The sequence below is a fragment of the Emys orbicularis genome, chromosome 15 (genome assembly GCF_028017835.1).
Source record: "Emys orbicularis isolate rEmyOrb1 chromosome 15, rEmyOrb1.hap1, whole genome shotgun sequence".
Classification (NCBI taxonomy): Eukaryota; Metazoa; Chordata; order Testudines; family Emydidae; genus Emys; species Emys orbicularis.
The window spans coordinates 3,983,923-4,000,206 of record NC_088697.1 but is presented as its reverse complement, the minus strand read 5'-3'; the positions used below and the strand labels follow the sequence as shown (position 1 = coordinate 4,000,206).

General features: G+C 52.4%; 1 protein-coding gene across 1 annotated transcript in view; it reads left to right on the top strand.

The window, feature by feature from the left end:
- LOC135889362 (zinc finger protein 208-like) overlaps positions 1 to 16,284 on the top strand; it is a 510,343-nt gene that overhangs the window by 291,093 nt on the left and 202,966 nt on the right. The gene's annotated exons all lie outside the window — the stretch shown is intronic.

The following is a 16,284-nucleotide window of genomic DNA, read 5'->3' as shown; positions in this document are numbered from 1 at the left end:
CAAAAAAGCGAACAGAACGTTCAGCATCATTAAGAAAGGGATAGATAATAAGACAGAAAATATCATATTGCCTCTATATAAATCCATGGTACGTCCACATCTTGAATACTGCGAGCAGGTGTGGTCACCCATCTCAAAAAAGATATATTGGAATTGGAAAAGGTACAGAAAAGGGCAACAAAAATGATGAGGGGTATGGAATAGCTTCGTTATAAGGCGAGATTAATAACACTGTTACTTTTCAGCTTGGAAAAGAGACGACTAAGGGGGGATAAGCTAGATAAAATCATGACTGGTATAGAGAAAGTAGATAAGGAATTGTTATTTACTCTTCATAACTCAAGACCTAGGGGTCACCAAATGAAATTAATAGGCAGCAGGTTTAAAACAAACAAAAGGATGTAGTTCTTCACACAACACACAGTCCACCGGTGGAAATCTTTGCCAGAGGATGTTGTGAAGGCCAAAACTATAACAGGGTTCAAAAAAGAACTAGAGAAGTTAATGGAGGATAGGTCCATCAATGGCTATTAGCCAGGATGGGCAGGGATGGTGTCCCTAGCCTCTGTTTGCCACAAGCTGGGAGTGGGCAGCAGGGGATGGATCACTTGGCGATTGCCTGTTCTATTCATTCCCTCTGAGGCACCTGGCATTGGCCACTGTGGAAGACAGGATATCGGGCTAGGTGGACCTTTGGTCTGACCCAGTATGGCCGTTCTTATAAGTGAAAATAATATTTGTAAAAACTACATAAAATAAAGGGAAACTGGACTAATACAAAGGGAACGCAGGGTCTAAATCAATAGGGCCAGGTTAATGCACTGAGATCCCCTGCAGCTCCAGATCCCCCCAACCTCTACTCCCCTACCTACCACTTCCCAGCTGTCCCTTGGTCCTATTTTTCAACCCCCTTTCTGACAGGATTGGAGCTGCTCTCTCATATTGGTGGAGACTATACGTTGACCTGGTGATTGGGATGTTTCCTGTCTTAGTTTAGTTTAATTGGGGGCCTGTAAGGAAAAGGAACAGGAAGGCAAGGAGAAGGGTTGAAGATGAGCCACTCCTTGGTAAACACTTAAGGGCTGTTGAGAGACAACGCCCAAACTATTCGCTTTGAATATTCTCCCTCCTCGTTCCAACCAATTTACAGAACTGGGTGAGATGAGCAGGACCTGGGACCCAGAAGATCAAAGGTCTGGAGCAGTTTAAAAAGAGACCCCCTCACAACAGAGGGATGGCTAATCGGGTAATCATGTGGGGCAGTGGCTCTCAACCTTTCCAGTAGACTGTCCCCCTTTCAGGAGTCTGATTTGTCTTGCGTAGCCCCACTTAAAAACCACTTGCTTACACAATCAGACATAAAAATACAAAAGTGTCACAGCCACTAGTACTAAAAAATGGCTGGCTTTCTCATTTTACCATACAATTATAAAACAAATCCATTGGAATACAAATCTTGTACTTACATTTCAGTGTATAGTCTATAGAGCAGTATAAACAAGTCATTGTCTATATGCAATTTAAGTTTGCACTGACTTCACTAGTGCTTTGTATGTAGCCTGTTGTAAAACTAGGCAAATCTCTAGGTGAGTTGATGGACTCCCTGGCAGAGCTCGGCGTACTCCCAGGCGTACGTGTGCCCCCAGTTGAGAACCACTGAGCTAGTTCCCCGCGGCAGGGGAAGGGTGTTGCGTGGAGGAGAGCCTGGACATGAGTTTTAGCAGTGTGGATGGGCAGAAAAGACGCTAGCTCAGGCCATATCTTTGGGACGTTACACAGAACGAAAATGCAAGAGTTCGCCCTGTAGCCTGGGTGCGAGGCCCGAGAGGGAGGTCCGTGTCGGAGATGTGTGACAGGTGGGGGGGGGGGGGGCTGTCCGCAGTGAGTGAGAAAAGAGGCGGGGGATGGCTTGGGGGACACATTGAGAGCTCTGCGTTTACCATTTCAGCTGTTGCACTTGAGCTAGTGACTCGCCATTCAGCAGGAGATGAGGTTTTAGTTGGGACAGAAGGAGGCGGGTCTGGAGCAGCACAGAGAAGGTGTCTGAATACGGTGTGTGCGGATGAGATTACCCAGATGTAAGGTGCAGAGGAAGAAGAAAAGGGGGACCAAGGACACAGCCCTGTGGAACCCCCATGGAGAGTTAGGATGGGTGTGAGGAGGATCCTCCGGAGGACACACTGAAGGAGTGATTACAGAGGTAGGAAGGGAGCCAGGAAGAGGACAAGGGAAGACAAAGTTTCAAGAAGGAGAGCAGGGTCAGCGGTGGCAAAGGCAGCTGACCAGGTCAAGGAGGATGAGGACGGAGTTAGGGGTGTACACGTTTAACCGGTTAACCAAGAAGCTTGATGCTTATCGGTTCCAGTTAACGATTAAACTCCGCTCCCCCTCCGTGCCTGGGGTCCTGGCTGCTCCCCCTGCGTGCCTGGGGTCCCGGCTGCTCCCCCTGCGCGCCGGGGTCCCGGCTGCTCTCCCCGCATGCCCGGGGTCCCGGCTGTCGGCCCTGCGCATGGGGCTCTGCTGGCATCCCCAGATGCCGGCAGCAGCAGAGCCCCAGGTGCGGAGTTAGGGGGCAGCCGGGACCCTGAGTGCGTGGGGCAGAGGGGGTCCCCCATGTAAAGCATGGGGGGGCTGCAGTGTCCCCGCACCTCTAGTTCCCCTTTAACCGTTTAACCGATTTAATTTCAATAGGTTAAACGGTTACTTTTTTTACCCGCTGTTTACATCCCTAGGTGGAGTAGTGTTGATGAGCTTTGCCTAGGGAGAGGGCATCAGAGACCTTGGCACTCCACTGAGACTGTTTTTGCCCCAAATCTCTGCCTCTCTGAAACCTTCCCTTCCCCCTCCCTCTAGACCCACCCCGCTTCTTAGAGCAACCCCTTCCCTCCCCCTCCTGTTATTCCCAGTGTTCCCCACTCCCATGTTACCTAAATCTCCCACCCAATCCTCCCCCACCACAGCACCCCCTTTTCCCCCAGCCCACCCCAATATGCTACCAATTCTCAGAAGCTCCTGTCCCTGACCTCCTCTCTCACACCTTTCCCTTCCACTGTATCCAGCCCTCTCTGATTCCCTCTAATCCTTCACAGACCTCTCCCCTCTTCACTCGTCTCAGCCCCCCTTGCTTTGTGGCACCCCACAATCACCAGCTCATCTGCTCCCCTCCCACTGCTCCCCGCTCTCCCTTTTCCCAAGGACTTATGAATAGGAGGAACCTCAAACTGTCTTCTGTCAACACATGGACACATCTGACTGTCACACCCTCCAGACCTTTGGGAAGTTATTCTATAGTAGAACACCAGGTCTGGTATAGTTAAGGTTTGGCATTATTTTCTCTTTAAAGATTGACTATTGTAACTGCTCTAAAATCCACAGGTTTACTCAAATTGTATTAAGTATCAGAGGGGTAGCCATGTTAGTCTGAATCTGTAAAAAGCAACAGAGGGTCCTGTGGCACCTTTAAGACTAACAGAAGTATTGGAGCATAAGCTTTCGTGGGTGAATGCCCACTTCATCAGATGCAAGTAAAGTCTGATGAAGTGGGCATTCACCCACGAAAGCTTATGCTCCAATACTTCTGTTAGTCTTAAAGGTGCCACAGGACCCTCAAATTGTATTGTAATTTGCAGTTCTTTATGGGGGTGCTGGGCAGGATCAGAGGTCCAAATTTGGGGTGATTCGGTCATGAGGTTCATGAGATACAGACCTGCCCCCCTAAAAAGCAGCTGTATACAAGAATCACCTTGTTCTTATTTTTTATGTGCACACCTGGGGCTCAAACTATGGTTTTAATTGTCCCCTGACTGATCTCTGTCACTTGGCATTTCTCATCTATAAGGCACCCACAGCCCCTTTGTGGAAGCAATATTGAAAAAAAGTTAATAACTGTAGAGTCTGGAATTCCAGTTCAGCACAAGCCGAACAGACGAGTCAAAGACATTGAAATTCACATGTGCCACAAAACCGAGACCCTTTAAGAGCCAGTAGAGTTCCAGGACTCAGCTGTCACAGTGATTGCTTGGCTCCAGGACTTAATTTGTGCCAGGGCTGAGCCCCGGCACCACTAGGCAGTTCATAGCCCCGGCACCTCTGGACTTGCCACATCAGTTATGAAAGTAAAAATATTGCTTGAGCCCCAGCACCTGATTACTTGAGCCCTGGCACCTCTTTCATAACAAATTAAGCACTGGTTGGCTCCAGGGGACATGCTGTGGTCACTGAACCTGAACTACACCTATGCATTTGAGTTTGAGCCCTACCATGGGTAGCTTTCAACTCATGCATGTTGTATATTTCTCCTGCTTTCTGCAGGAGTTTCCTTGGGCAGTTTTGCTCCGATACCAAAATTTCTGGGTTAAGAACAACATTTTAAAGTGCTCTCAAGTCCAAAGGCAGACTCTGGTTTGGTATCTGCTGAAAAGATTTGCCAACATGGCTATGTCCGGTTAGGGGTGTAAAAATCACATCCTAAACGACATAGCTATGCCAGCCAAATCTGTAGGGTAGATACAGTTCTAATGACAAAAAATCCATAAAAAAAGGAAATTAAATGCCCATAAACTACCTTAATTCAGAATTAAGATTGCCCAGTGTTGCCGCGTCCCTTCACAGAATATGAACTTAAACCTCTGAAAACTAGGAAATGAAGACTTAAAATATATGCCACCCCTGAAATGTCACCTTAACTCTCCCCTCCACCCCTTAACCCTGGACCTGGCAGTAGCCACTGGGAATCCCATGCACTGCTACAGGCTGGGGACCGACTGGCTAAGTGGCAGTTCTGCAGAAAAGAACCTGAGGATTACAGTGGACAAGGAGCTGGATATGAGTCAACAGTGTGCCCTTGTTGCCAAGAAGACTAACGGCTTATTGGGCTGCATTAGTAGGAGTGTTGCCAGCAGATCGAGGGAAGTGATTATTCCCCTCTATATGGCACTGGTGAGGCCACACTTGGAGTATTGCATCCAGTTTTGGGCCCCCCACTACAGAAGGGATGTGGACAAACTGGAGAGAGTCCAGCGGAGGACAACAAAAATGATCAGGGGGCTGGGGCACATGACTTACGAGGAGATGCTGAGGGAACTGGGGTGCGTGTGTGTGTACACCTCTACCCCAATATAACGCGGGTTCGCATGCAACGCGGTAAAGCTCTGACATAGCTATGCCAGCCAAATCTGTGTTAAGGGGGCTGGGCCGGGCCGAGGCCGAGGGGTTGGATAAGGGGCAGAGGGTCTCGGGGGCGGTCAGGGGCTTCCCCCCCCCAGGGTCTAGGAGGCAGGAGCTGTGGGGGGGGCAATTTTGGGGGCCCCGCAGTCCCAGAGTGGCTCGGGGGATTAGCGTGGGGCTGGGAGCAGACCGCTCCGCTTCCCTCGCCCTGGCCCCAGCCATGTCGCTTGGGGGAGGGGGCTTGGGGGAAGGGATCCCCCCCTGCACGCAGTGGCAGAAACGGAGCAGCCTGGCCTGGGGCTGGGACAAAGAAAGTGGAGCAGGCTGGGGCCACATTGCTCCGCTTCCCACCACCAGTGAGTGCAGAGGGCGTCCTTTCCCCAACCTCCCCACATGAGTCGGCAGTGGGAAGCGGAGCAGCCTGGCCCCAGCCTGCTCCACTCCGCCAGCTCCCAGCCATGGCGCTCCGCTTCCCGCCGCAGGTGAGTGCGGGACCTTTCCCCAACCCCCCCTCCTACTCCCTCCCCCCAGTGACACGGCTGGGGCCAGGGCAAGGAAAGTGGAGCGGTCTGGGGCCGCGTCGCTCCGCATCCCACCGTAGGTGAGTGCGGGGGGTGTCCTTTACCCAACCTCCCCGCACTCACCGGCGGCGGGAAGCGGAGTGCCGCGGCTTGGAGGTGGCGGAGTGGAGCATGCTGGGGCTGGGATGCTCCGCTTCCCGCCGCTGCCAGTGAGTGCCTGTCAGAGGGTGGGGGGTGTGGATAGGGGTCGGAGCAGTCAGGGGACAGGGAGCAGGGGGGTTGGGTAGGGGGTGGGGTCCTGGGGGTGATTAGGGACGGGGTCTCTGGATGGGGCGGTCAGGGAACAAGGAACAGGGGGGACCAAAGCAAGTTCGATATAACATGGTCTCACCTATAACGCGGTGAGATTTTTTGTCTCCCGAGGACCGCGGTGTATCGGGGTAGAGGTGGTGTGTGTGTGTGTGTATATATATATATATACTGTTTCACTAGGAGTGTGGTAAAGCACTGGAATGGGTTTCCTAGGGAGGTGGTGGAATCTCCATCCTTAGACGTTTTTAAGGCCCGGCTTGATAAAGAGAACATGCCACTGTTTGTGTTGTGTTGCACAGATAGGAATACTGGCATTTATCTGCATGCCCTCCAGCTGTGTGCATTGTGTCATAGAATCATAGAAGATGAGGATTGGAGGAGACCTCAGGAGGTCATCTAGTCCAATCCCCTGCTCAAAGCAGGACCAACACCCAACTAAATTATCCCAGCCAGGGCTTTGTCAAGCTGGGTCTTAAAAACCTCTAAGGATGGAGATTCCACCACCTCCCTAGGTAACCCATTCCAGTGCTTCACCACCCTCCTAGTGAAATAGTGTTTCCAAATATCCAATCTAGACCTCCCCCACTGCAACTTGAGACCATTGCTCCTTGTTCTGTCATCTGCCACCACTGAGAACAGCTGAACTCCATCCTCTTTGGAACCCCCCTTGAGGTAGTTGAAGTCTACTATCAAATCCCCCCTCACTCTTCTCTTCTGCAGATTAAATAAGCCCAGTTCCCTCAGCCTCTCCTCGTAAGTCATGTGCCCCAGTCCCCTGATCATTTTCGTTGCCCTCCGCTGGACTCTCTCCAATTTGTCCACATCCCTTCTGAAGTGGGGGAACCATAACTGGACGCATTACTCCAAGTGTGGCCTCATCAGTGCTAAATAGAGGGGAATAATCACTTCCCTTGATCTGCTGGCAATGCTCCTACTAATACAGCCCATGGGATTGTGGGAACTAGAGTCAGGCTGGGTCAGAATGTACCATTTGACACCCACTCCCACAGACAAGTTTGTGCTTTGGTGACCCTGTGATTCCTTTCCCAGATCACAGAACTCCAAACCCCATAAAGGAGAGATTTACAGATTAACGGGATGGGGGCTTGTGCTGAGCGAAGGCTGTTGTGATGACAGAAAAAGCCGTGGGTGGGGTTTGAAGGACAAATCCCCAACCAGAGCCCTTACGGGAGTTGGGGCGATCTCTGGTTCTTTCCTTGTTTTCAATGTTTTCTGGGCAATGCTTTCCCCTGAAGAATAAACGTGATTGCACCAAAGAGCTGGGTAGGTATCACTGTTGGCAGTGACTCTGCTCTTAGTCACTGCAGAAACAGCAAAGGACAGGCGCTGGCTGTTTAGGACTTGCTGAGGGATATTACATTGTAAACGGGGCTGGTGCAGCCTGAAAATACGCTATTCAGGAGAGGGAGAGATAAGTCTCCACCCAAGAGAGGTGACGGCTGGGAAGCTTAAAGGTGGGTGTCACTGGTGGACCATGGAGGGGGAATCCAGGTGCAGTTGCCCTGAACGGTGACAGCGAGGTTACAGCGGGACCCTGCAGCCAGCACGGCCAGCTCCAACCACCCACTGGGCAGAACTGCCACGCAGTGTTTTTAACACAACCTATAGATCTGCAGCGGAGGAAGGAAGGGAGCTGGAGACATGGGTAAAGGGTTTCCCCTCCCTCCAGGGGCAGGGGCAGGGGCAGGAGAGGGAGAGCAGTCGTCTGCCGGGGAGTCAGGACCTCCCCCATCAATAATGTGACAGTGGGGATCTTTGACAGGGCGTACACACCCCACACTGGGGTTAACCCCACACTGTGGGTGAAGGAATTCCCACACCTCAGACCATACTGGGCATGCTCCAAGTGCTGTGCTAATATAAAAAGGGAGCAGCCTGGCTCAGTCTGGGCTGACCACTGGAGAAGAAGGACCTTTGGGGGAAAAGCTCCAGCTGAGGTGTCATCTAGCTGGAGATCCTGAGACCCAGACTGGAGATCTGTTGCCATCAGGGTCCAAGGGAGTTACCTGCTCCGAGGAGCCTGGAGATCCCGATGCCTCATGGACTGCAGCTTCAGGAAGCTCAGTAGGAGGTGACGCTTGGCGGGTGAGCAAGTGGTATCTCCCACCGTGTGAGGCCAGCATGTTTTGGTGGGATTCCCCGCTGACCCAGTGGCAGACCACTCCATCACAGTTAGGGCCCTGGGTCGGGACCTGGTGGAGTTGGGTGGGCCCAGGCCCCCATACCTAGGCCACTGTCCACCCCTCCCCCCCCAGTGATGGCCTCCTGAGTATTGGCTGCTAGGCCACGCTGCCCTGTGTCTGAAGGCTACTATATGGACTCTGGTCGCTAGGCCGCGCTGCCCTGAATGCAAGGGCTGCAGTATTGACTCTGGCCTCTAGACTGCGCTACCCTGTATCTGAGGGCTGCCATGCGACCCTGACCCCTGAATCTCATCGTGGCGAGACCCAGTAGAATCAGGCTGTAACTGCAGTAACAGCACGCTCCCTGCCCACCACGATGGGCCGGGGTGCACATATACACCGCGCCAGAGGACGGGGTGCACATATACACCGTGACAGGTTCAGTCTGCCCCTCCCAGCAGATACGATTTGTACCTGTGATACTGGAAGGGCACAATGTAAAGGGGGGGGACATGGCTCTGGGCCAGCCGTGGCCCGGGGAGACTCTCTGCATCAGTGTCTCCCTGGAGCTCCTGTGCCCTCACGGCACCTCAGCAGGGAGAGGGATGCGGGAAATGCCCCTAACTTGGGCTGAGCAGAGGGACCCTGCTCCGGGCACCTATGGGGAGTGGAGGGGGTGGGACAGAGCCACTTCTGAGGGCGGCTGATCTGGGTTACTGCCCCTGTGCAGAATGGCTGCTGCCTGTGATACAGCCCAGCCCCCTCCGCTCCCCACCCAGCTCCCCACCCAGGCCCGGCTGCTGGTGCGGGGCAAGCGAGCTGGAGTCCGTCCCCCCCGCCCACACACACACACCCTGCCCTGTACATTTCCAACTTGTTCGGTCTCTGTCACCTCCATATACAATCCTTCAAAACAGACCCCCTTCCCCGGCCCACGCCTACCCCCACTACTCCTGAAAGCCTGCGAAGAGGAGCTCATTTTCCCTTGTGGGGGAAAATTTATTGTTCACATTTAAGCCACAACTTCAGGGCTCCCTTAGATTTCACCAAGGTGTGTCTAACCTTTTCCCAGTGGCTCAGGACCTAGTGGAGTTACATCATTGAGCCAGGGGGTTGAATGGGAGTGGGGGTGCAAGGCCACATGGGGATGGGGGTGGGTGGCTGCAGGAACACATGGGGATGGGGAGAAGACTGCAGAGACCCATGGAGATGGGGGTGCAGAGACATGGGGAGAGGTGCCTGACTGAATTGGAGAGGGTCTGCATGGGGAAGGCTCCCCAATTCCCTAACAATCACACCTCCCCTGCAAAATAACCTGTTCCATACTTCTCCCACCCACACCCCACAACCCGAGAGGTTCACTCCAATCTCTCTCCCTCAGCTCCTCCATTACCCCTGACTCCCCAAAGCCTTTGCACTGCTTCTGACAGGTGCAGGAAAAACAATTCTGTATTGTAATATAAATGAATTACTCAAAGTCCGCAAAAAAGAAGCTTACAAGAAGTGGAAGATTGGACAAATGACCAGGGAGGAGTATAAAAATATTGCTCAGGCATGCAGGAGTGAAATCAGGAAGGCCAAATCACACTTGGAGTTGCAGCTAGCAAGAGATGTTAAGAGTAACAAGAAGGGTTTCTTCAGGTATGTTAGCAACAAGAAGAAAGTCAAGGAAAGTGTGGGCCCCTTACTGAATGAGGGAGGCAACCTAGTGACCGAGGATGTGGAAAAAGCTAATGTACTCAATGATTTTTTTGCCTCTGTCTTCACAAACAAGGTCAGCTCCCAGACTGCTGCACTGGACAGCACAATATGGGGAGAAGGTGACCAGCCCTCTGTGGAGAAAGAAGTGGTTCGGGACTTTAGAAAAACTGGACGTGCACAAGTCCATGGGGCCGGATGCGCTGCATCCGAGGGTGCTAAAGGAGTTGGCGGATGAGATTGCAGAGCCATTAGCCATTATTTTTGAAAACTCATGGCGATCGGGGGAGGTCCCGGATGACTGGAAAAAGGCTAATGTAGTGCCCATCTTTAAAAAAGGGAAGAAGGAGGATCCGGGGAACTACAGGCCAGTCAGCCTCACCTCAGTCCCTGGAAAAATCATGGAGCAGGTCCTCAAGGAATCAATTATGAAACACTTAGAGGAGAGGAAAGTGGTCAGGAACAGTCAGCATGGATTCACCAAGGGGAAGTTGTGCTTGACTAACCTAATTGCCTTCTATTATGAGATAACTGGCTCTGTGGATGAGGGGAAAGCAGTGGATGTGTTATTCCTTGACTTTAGCAAAGCTTTTGATACAGTCTCCCACAGTATTCTTGCTGCCAAGTTAAAGAAGTATGGGCTGGATGAATGGACTGTAAGGTGGATAGAAAGCTGGCTAGATCGTCGGGCTCAACGGGTAGTGATCAATGGCTCCATGTCTAGTTGGCAGCCGGTTTCAAGCGGAGTGCCCCAAGGGTCGGTCCTGGGGCCGGTTTTGTTTAATATCTTTATTAATGATCTGGAGGATGGTGTGGACTGCACTCTCAGCAAGTTTGCCGATGACACTAAACTAGGAGGCGTGGTAGATACACTAGAGGGTAGGGATCGGATACAGAGGGACCTAGACAAATTAGAGGATTGGGCCAAAAGAAACCTGATGAGGTTCAACAAGGACAAGTGCAGAGTCCTGCACTTAGGACGGAAGAATCCCATGCACAGCTACAGACTAGGGACCGAATGGCTAGGTAGCAGTTCTGCAGAAAAGGACCTAGGGGTCACAGGGGACGAGAAGCTGGATATGAGTCAACAGTGTGCTCTTGTTGCCAAGAAGGCTAACGGCATTTTGGGCTGTATAAGTAGGGGCATTGCCAGCAGATCGAGGGATGTGATCGTTCCCCTTTATTCGACATTGGTGAGGCCTCATCTGGAGTACTGTGTCCAGTTTTGGGCCCCACACTACAAGAAGGATGTGGAAAAATTGGAAAGAGTCCAGCGGAGGGCAACAAAAATGATTAGGGGTCTGGAGCGCATGACTTATGAGGAGAGGCTGAGGGAACTGGGATTGTTTAGTCTCCAGAAGAGAAGAATGAGGGGAGATTTGATAGCAGCCTTCAACTACCTGAAGGGGGGTTCCAAAGAGGATGGAACTCGGCTGTTCTCAATGGTGGCAGATGACAGAACCAGGAGCAATGGTCTCAAGTTGCAGTGGGGGAGGTCTAGGTTGGATATTAGGAAACACTATTTCACTAGGAGGGTGGTGAAGCACTGGAATGCGTTACCTAGGGAGGTGGTGGAGTTTCCTTCCTTGGAGGTTTTTAAGGCCCGGCTTGACAAAGCCCTGGCTGGGATAATTTAGTTGGGAATTGGTCCTGCTTTGAGCAGGGGGGTGGACTAGATGACCTCCTGAGGTCCCTTCCAACCCTGATATTCTATGATTCTATGATTCTATGATTCTATTCTCCCGACTGAGCGAAAAAGAGGCGTCTGGCACTAGAGCTGGAATAGATTTGGCAATGCAGGGGCTGTGGAGGGCCATGAAAAGTGCTGGGCGGGGCACAGATCCCAGGGGCTCCCTCAACTGCATCCTGAGCTCCCCCACCACACCCTGGAGGGAGCCCCTCCACCCACCCCCTTCCAACAGCTGCCACCCTCCAGGAATCCACTGGTCCAGCAACGGGGGGGGGGGGGGGAAGGCAAATTATGTCTCTCGGCTGGGAACAAACAGGAGACCAGAAAAACTGGCCAGGCCAGTCAAAAACCGGCCCCTGTTTTCCATGTACCTTCTTAAAAGTGATGGGACCGTGGTCTGGTGGCCCTGATCCAAGGGGTTAGGCTGACGTTCTAATAGTCTTGTGGGTTGGTCCTGAGCCCAAGAAAGTTATTGCAGTGGTCAAATCTATTGTCAAATCTCAATGCAACCTGTCTGCAATTTGGGGCTATTTTCCAGCCAATAGTTCTGCTTCTTTCTACCCTATGTCATTTCAGCTGGTTGCCTGGATAATCAGCCGAAAACAAGCTCCCCATGCAATGCTGCAGCCAAAAGGGTTCATGTGATCCTGGTGTGTATAAATGGGGGAATCTGGAGTAGGAGCAGAGAGGTGATTTTTACCTCTGGATTTGGCCTTGGTGCGACCACTGCTGGGATCCTGGGTCCAGTTCTGGTGGTCGCAATTCAAACAGGATGCTGATAAATTGGAGATGGGTCAGAGAAGAGCCATGAGAACAATTCTCAAATGTGTTGTGTTGCCAAGCCCTTTCACACGGCAAGCCTGTGAGTGCGACCCCCCCGCACACGCACTTGTAAATTCAAAACACATTTTTTATATTTAACATTATTTCCCATGCTAACTTTCTAACCCTGTTGTTTAAAATGAATGGACCTTTTCTCACCACTTTTAAATTAAGACTAAACCACATTTTTATTGAATTCTTGTTATAAGCAGAAAAGGTTGTTTTAATAGTTACTGTTACTGGGGGTGCGAAGAAACTTTGCCAATATCACTTTTCACAGCAGACTTTGCACCCTATTGCCACCCTTACTTCTGTGCTGCTGCTGGCGGTAGCGCTGCCTTCAGACCTGAGTGGCTCGTGATCCCCACATAATAATCCCTGAGGGGCAGTGGTGAGCTGGAGCCGGTTCCCACCGGTTTGCAGGAACCGGTTGTTAAATTTAGAAGCCCTTTTAGAACCAGTTGTTCCGGGACAACCGGTTCTAAAAGGGCTTTTAAATTTAACAAAAGATTGGGCAGCTGTCCCCGGCCCCAGCTCACTTCCCCCTCCTCCCCTGAACCCTCTGCCCCCCTTCTCCTCCCCCTCCCCTGCTTCCCGCGAATCAGATGTTCGCGGGAAGCCTGAAACAAGAAGCAGGCAGGTAAACTGGGGCGGGGGGGGGGAGCGCGAGGAGGGCTCCAGGGAGGCACGGCGCGGCCCAGTCTGGCTCCGGCCGAGCAGCTCCCTCCGGCCCGGCCTCCTGGCCCTGGCCTGGCCCCCGTCGAGCGCCGCAGCCCAGTCCTGGCCCGGTTCGGGCCCCGTGGTGCTGCTCCCGGTCTTGGCCGAGCGGCTCCGGCCCGGCTCGGGCTGAGCGGCTCTGGCCCCGGTTCCGGCCGAGCGGCTCCAGCCGGCTCGGGCCCAGCCGAGCGGCCCCGGCCCGGCTCGGGCCCCGCAGCGCCGGTCCCGGCCGAGCGGCTCCGGCCCGGTCCGGCCCAGCCCGGGCCCCGCGGCGCCGGTCCCGGCCGAGCGGCTCCGGCCCGGCCCGGCCCAGCCCGGGCCCCGCGGCGCCGGCCCCGGTCCCGGTCCCGGCCGAGCGGCTCCGGCCTGGCCCAGCCTGGCTTGGGCCCCGCGGCGCCGGCCCCGGTCCCGGTCCCGGCCGAGCGGCTCCAGCCTGGGCCCCGCAGCGCCGGTCCCGGACGAGTGGCTCCGGCCCGGCCCAGCTTGAGTCCCGTGGCACCGGTCCCGGTCCACCGGACCCAGCCCCGGACCTGGCCGATCGGACCCGGCTGAGCGGACCCAGACCCAGACCCGGCCGAGCGGCTCCAGGCAGCGCGGTAAGGGAGCAGGGAGGGGGTGTTGGAAGAGGGCAGGGGTGTTTGGGGGCTTGTGGGGGGGTGGATAGGGGTCGGGGCGGTCAGAGGGCATGGAACAGGGGGATTGAATGGGGGTAAGGGTCCCAGGGGGCAGTCAGGAAGGAGCAGGGGTTGGATGGGGCAGTGGGGGGCAGTCAGGGGCAGTCGGGGACAGAGAGAAGGGGTGGTTGGATGGGGCAGGGGTCCTGGGGGGGCCATCAGGAATGCGAGGAGGGGTTGGATGGGGCGGCAGGAGTCCCGGGAGGGGCCTCAAGGAACATGGGGGGTTGGATGGGGCAGGAGTCCGGGTGGGGCACGACCCCCTCATGGGGTGAGGAGGTGGGAACCTGTTGTTAATATTTTGGCAGCTTATCACTGCTGAGGGGTCATGACCCCCGGTTTAAGAACTCCTGGATTAAAGGGTTAGAAAACTGGCCCTGTAGTGATAGACTCCGTTTCCAGTTACATTTTTCAAACTTTCATTGGAGGGGGTGAAAAGCCAATAACTTCGGGAGAGGGGTGTTGTTTTTTGGTTCAGAGGGGGGCTTTTTTGTTTGTCCATTGATGGATTTTTCCGTGTGCATTTTTGTTTTGTTTTGTTATTGGACACCCCAAAAAAAAGTGGTTTTCCTGCTAAGAAAACCAGACTGCATTTGTTAATTTATTTATTTGGTTGGTGGGGGCAGGGAAGGGGTTGTTCTAAAAAAAGGACCAACTACAAAACAAGAGTTTTAGTGTAAGATTTTGATGAACACTTTGAGTATTCTGTATTTAGGGCTGAGGGGGGGTTGAATATTTTTTGTCGATGATTTGGGGGCTTTCACTGAAGAATTGAAAATGTTTTGTTTTAATTTTTTCTTTTCTTTTTTTTGGGGGGGGGCAGAGGCAGGGGAGGTGAATTGTTTATTTATTTATTTCCATCCAGCCCTAATGACCAGCTCTGCAGTTCTGCGCACGGAACTGCTTCTATGTGAGCCATATTTGGGGATACAGGTAACATCTCCCCCAATTTCTGGGATCCACAACTCTCCCTCCAGGATCTGTGGATTTCTAAATAATTCAGAAAAATAAATGGATTGGATTTTGGGGCGGAGGAGGTGGGTTTAAGATAAACTTAGAGGGAAAAAATGGAATATAAGAAATGTTCAGGGGGGAAAAAATCCCCGATGTATTGAAATTGGCTACAAAAATATCATCAGAGTTAGGTTAATCAAGTCCAGAAAAAAGAAAAAAGATCTAGATGAGAGCTAGAATTGGTTAAATGGAATCAATTACATCCAGTAATGGCAAAGTTCTTGGTTCAGGCTTGTAGCAGTGATGGAATAAACTTCAGGTTCAAATCAAGTCTCTGGAGTCCATCCACAGCTGGGGTGGGTCATTCAGTCCTTTGTTCAGAGCTTCAGTTTGTAGCAAAGTCCCTCCAGAGGCAAGAAGCAGGATTGAAGACAAGACGGAGGAGATGCAGCAACCTTTTATAGTCTCTTGCTCGTGGAAAGACACCTTTTGTTCTCAAAGTGCCCAATCTCGAGGTCCTCGAGAGAGAGCCCAGATGACAAGCATTGAAATGATGATCATGAAGTCACAGCTACATTGGACCAGTCATGTCAGCCGCATGGATGCCAACAGAATCCCCCGCCAACTTCTGTATGGTGAGCTCTCCCAGGGCATCCGGCATATAGGTCGTCCACAGAAACATTACAAGGACACAATCAAACCCAATCTGCACTACAGCAGTATCAAACCTAGGGACCTTGAGGATGCTGCCAGCGACAGAACACAGTGGTGTGCAACAGTCAGAAATACCTGCATCGCCTTTGAGGAAGACCGTTGCCGGCGTCTACAAGAGGCACGCGAACGACGTCACAGAGCATCAGCAGCGCACAATCCACTGACCGCGAACTTCCCATGCACCATCTGCAGCAAAATGTGCACCTCTAGAATTGGCTTGTACAGTCACCAGAGGGCACACCATAAGACCAACAACTGATGATCTGCACAGATTTGTCATCATCGGATTCGATGGACTACCAAGAAAGGAAAATCAGAGTAGCAAGATGGAGTCTGGAGTCACCTGGGCAAGTCACATGTCCAAGCATGACTCAGTTTGCAGGCCGACGCCATTGCTTACATGTTAGTTTGAACGTTCCCAGGAAAGCTCAGATGTGGATCGGCGTCTCCCAAAGTCCATTGTCAGTTAAGTGTTTCTTGACTGGGCACTTACTGAGAATAGTCCTTTCTCAAGAAGCTGACCAAATGCTTCACTGAGGCTACTTAGAATCAAAACACATTGAGATACAAGAACAGAGCCAATATTCATAACTTCAACTACAAAAACAACACACACACACAGATAGCATAATCATACCCAGCAAACCATAACCTTTCCATAGACACCTTACACAACAACCTTTGTACAACATTTGCTGCAAATATATAACAGTGGTTCAACAATGATCTATACGGTCACAGGTTATGTGACACCCCACTAGACGGAATCAGCCATTCAGAGTGGAGCCAGGCTGTGATTTATTGCTCCCAGGACAGGATCTCAGGGACAGAGTTGCCAGCGGCCGCATGGTGCCCATCCCTGGGGCTTGCCG